Raw genomic sequence first — 5,000 nt, forward strand, 5'->3', positions numbered from 1 at the left:
ATGCCATTATCATACTTCGTGGAATAAAACTACAAAAGAAATATAGGATGGTAATTTACTCAGGTCTGATTCCATATGCTTAATATCCTCAATCAGAATCTTTTATAATTATCAATACTGGAATGGGCCAGTTTAAATTGCTGGTTTGTTCATCGTATTCTTCATGAATCCTGCCATTGATTTACTTGAAACAAATTCTGGAGAAAGCAGAGAATTCCTATTTTCTATTTTCCATATATATTTGTTTTTTTATATGGTCATTCATTTTGTCGATTTATTGACCTGTCTATCACATGATATCAGATACAGACCATAAAAGATGAATTTGCATCGTATCATAAGCATAATCAGCTTGTAATGAAGGAAAATCCGATTTCTCTGGCTGCCATTACCTGTATCAGATCAGATGTTTATTAGCGAGGTATGTTTCTCCCTTTCATTCAGAACAAGTAAGAATGCTGAAAATGTCGAGATAAAATTCGTGACCTTGAAATAATGCATTTCAGCTCAATGCATTCTCTCTTTTATCTGTCTGTCTCTGTATCTGTCTCTGTCTGTCTGTCTGTTAGTCTGTCTGTCTCTCTCTCTCTCTCTCTCTCTCACTCTCTTTCAACCACACACACACACTAGTAAGAGAATTCCAGAGATTTGGATAAGAGAAAAAGTGGCATTTTCCTTATATTCACCATGGATCACCTTTAACCAACATACTCTAGCCATAAAACTCAATAACATATTTCCTTTAAGGTCATGCCTACTAATATGATTCGAATATGCATATCATGTCCAACTAAATATTCATATGTGATTAATCAAGTCTTTGACGTGAACCTGAAGCGACATCCCAGAATCACGGTTTGCATCTTTGAGTCTTCTCTCTTGTTCAGTTTCTTAGGCGTAGTTTGAATATGAACATCAAAGGTCCTGTTCTTTTAAGCCGATTTGTAAGTTTTATTCCTGGTGGTTCTATATATATATATATACATATATATATACATATATATATATATATATATATATATATATATATATATATATATATATATATATATATATATATATATATATATATATATATATATATATATATATATATATATATATATATATATATATGTTGGTTGGCATTTCTTTAGGGAATGGTGACGATACAGGTTCTCCTGTGATTATCCTGATGTCTCTCTCTCTCTCTGTGTGTGTGTGTAAGTGTGTGTGTCTGTTTGTGAGTATAGATAGATAAAAATGCGCACTCACCCATACATGCACACGCACGCATACACATACACACACACACGTATAATATATGTGTGTGTGTCTCTGTGTGTGTGTGTATAATATCTTTGATTTTTGCAGTCACCAAAATCAAAGAAGTGATTGTCAGGTTTCTTGTTCATTCTCTGGTGTTCATTAGTCATTCTGCAATAGAAAGCTCATTAATGCAGTTAGGTTATTGAATTCGTTACATGGGATAATCAATTCACTCATTTATCCTGTCTTCAAAATATATTTTATTATTCATTGTTGATTAATTGTACTTTCTCTGATTGTATTACATTTGTATATGATTATTCATTAAAGTCATCTCGCGTTATCAGTTATTTATCCTGTCTCATCACAAATCATTAATTACTGATTGTAGTCAAAACTTATTCAAGGTATAAGGAGGACGAGCAGCATTCAAGACGGTGGAAAGAGAGGAGGTGGGAGGGTGCCACACACACACACACACACACACACACACACACACACACACACACACACACACACACACACACACACACACACACACACACACACACACACACACAAACACACACACATACTTGTCAAGGAATTCAAAAGCTTTGGATAAAAGCAAAGGCGGCGGTTTTCATTACATTCACCAGGGGTCACCTTTGACCAACATACTCTAGCCATAAAAATCAATAACATATTTCTTTTTAAGGTCATGCCGACTAATATGATTCGAATATGCATATCATGTCCAACTAAATATTCATATGTGATTAATCAAGTCTTTGACGTGAACCTGAAGCGACATCCCAGAATCACGGTTTGCATCTTTGAGTCTTCTCTCATGTTCAGTTTCTTAGGCGTAGTTTGAATATGAACATCAAAGGTCCTGTTCTTTTAAGCCGATCTGTAAGTTTTATTCCTGGTGGTTCTATATGACGAACAATATTAGCTCTGAGGTCTTGACCAGGCCTATAGCGGTGGCGGAGAGGCCGTGGCAGCCAAGGACGACGAGTGGCGCTCAAGACGGTGGTTGCTAAGACACGACCACGAGCAAGTCAGAAGTGGCAACCATAGTTACCACCAATACCCCAAACCATGCGAATGAGATGATGCAGCCGAGACCGGATTAAGATGTCTGGAACTTGTTTCTCAACCATAGCAACGTCTGCACTTCGGTTAAATATCGAAAAACAACTGTAACTTGCATTGCAATCTTATATACATTTTTCCTTCAAGATATGCAGATAATCTTTGATTATTAAGTCTAATCAACGACAAAATCATGGCTCTAGCGTCGCATTCGTATCATTTGCGGTAAAGGTGAAAACCGTGGTAACAACCACCGTGAGCAATTAAAAGTGTTATATCATGGTGCGATATTTTAATTTTTAAATGTGTGTGTGCAGTGTGTGTGTGGTGTGTGTGTGTGTGTGTGTGTGTGTGTGTGTGTGTGTGTGTGTGTGTGTGTGTGTGTGTGTGTGTGTGTGTGTGTGTGTGTGTGTGTTGTATTGTGAAGATATTCATTCTCATTCATCCCGCACAACTCCCTCGCAGCCTGTTGCTTTCCGACGCCACTTGGTCAAGATAAATCGAGGAAGCTGCATCTTCTTTGTCTTGCCAGCATCCTCATTTGTGCCGCCCTGATTGCTCTCCTCTCGAGATGACCTCAGCTCCTCGGAACTATGTCTCCTCGAGATGCTTCTCTTTGAGCGGTCTCTTCAGCTGTCCCGTTACCCTGCATGCCTACGTGACGAGGCAATAATCCTTTGAAGCTTTGCATGTGGCATCTATGCGTATGCTTGTCCTGAATGAGCCATAATTCGGAATTCTATGGGTTAGTCCGTTTCTAAGCGCTTCTGGGGTTATACACAAACGATTTCATGATGTTTGGAGTAGCAAACTGAAGTCTCCTTAAGAAAGTCATTAGTTGTTTATGTACAAAGACTTTATATCTGTTGGGAAAGGGTCAACAAATTCGTTCGCAAAATGAGGGATTATTGTAGATATCGTATACAAAACTGTATTTGTTTTATTTCAATTAGGGATATAGTCAGTAAATGTAAGATGATATTAACATTTATATTTTTATTATGTAAACTCCCCTGCTCTATTTCTAGTTTGCTATCATTCGATTTATAAATGAAAATGAAAATTGTTTGTCAAAATAGCAATTCATGTGTAATGAATTATCTGTAAATGTCAAGATTATCCAAATGTAAGAGTATTAGTGTTTTCTTTTTTTGTTTTATTAGCGTAATAGGTGTCTGATAACCAGATATCATGTGTTATCAAAGGGTTTCCATGAATAATACAGTAATTATATGATACAGGAATCCATCTAGTTGCATGCTGACAGGAAAAATTGCACTTGTTCATATTACATGCTCTTGAAAATATCATAGTTAAATGTGTAGTGATATTGACCTACAATATTATCGACTATTTACCTCATCCTCATGACGTTTGGACGAACACAGCCTACGCATGAGGTGCGATGAACCGTAATCATGTTGACAAATGTAGAAAAGGTTTGAGGGAGAATGAATATATTCACAATACAAGGGATGCATTTGACCGGCTTTGAATATCGTGTATTTCTGATGAATATACATTCGAAACCGGTCAAATACATCTTTTGTATTGTGAAGATATTCATTCTCATTCATACCTTTTCTACAAGAGGTGAGATGATATCCTCCTCCTAATACGTAATTCGCTAGATCTACGAATATATTACGCTGGTAATATAAACACAATGAGGTATAATCAATATGGTGGATCTAAGGTACTGTAATTCACTTGCTAAATAATGTTGATGATTATCACAATTGTCATTATACTGTCCTTATTGACACTATCATTATCATTATAAAAATACGTTTTGTTATTATTGTTGTCATTACAATTATCATTTTCATTACTATTGCTATTGCTATCATCATTGTTATTTGTTTATATCTAGCATGTTTATTGACCTGTTTATTTGAATTGCGTGAGTCACGACTCCCAAATATTAGTATATACAGATATGCATATACACAGGAATAAATAAAAAGCTCTCTATCTATCAGATATATTTATAGACATTTAGCTCTCTATCTATACGGTAGATATGTATATCTAGACCAGTGGTTCTCAACCTGTGCGCCGCGAAAATTTAATGGATATCTAGGTGTCTTGAATTTGTGCCTTGCATCACATATATGATAATAAAAACAACAACTCTAATAATCTTGGTAATAATAATAATAATAATAATAATGATAATAATAATAATAATAATAATAATAATAATAATAATGCGTATTACTATTATTATCATTATTATATCATTATTATTATTATTATTAAAAGGGTATTACTTCACCGTTGTAAAAATTATACGCGCACACATACTCGTAGTAATATTATGGCTAGCCCTTGGCCTAATGTGTACTTTTGTGTCAGTGGAATATGTAGCAAGCTGATACATATATTACACACTGTATAGTTCGTGCGCCGTCAAAGTCCAGGCTATGTCATTAGTGCGCCGCTAGCCAATAAAGGTTGAGAACCTCTGGTCTAGACATAGATATGCGTTAATGCATTAATTTCTGTGTATATACATGGCCGTATAATGAATGTTCACTGAGTCAGTCCCTGACAAATCGACCGTATATCTCGCATATTTTTATCTAGTATGTTTGTATCCTTGTTTACATCTAGCATGCTTGTATTTAGCATGCTTATATCTAGCATATTTATATCTGTCATGTTTATATATA

Source organism: Penaeus vannamei, chromosome 8 (genome assembly GCF_042767895.1).
Source record: "Penaeus vannamei isolate JL-2024 chromosome 8, ASM4276789v1, whole genome shotgun sequence".
NCBI lineage: Eukaryota > Metazoa > Arthropoda > Malacostraca > Decapoda > Penaeidae > Penaeus > Penaeus vannamei.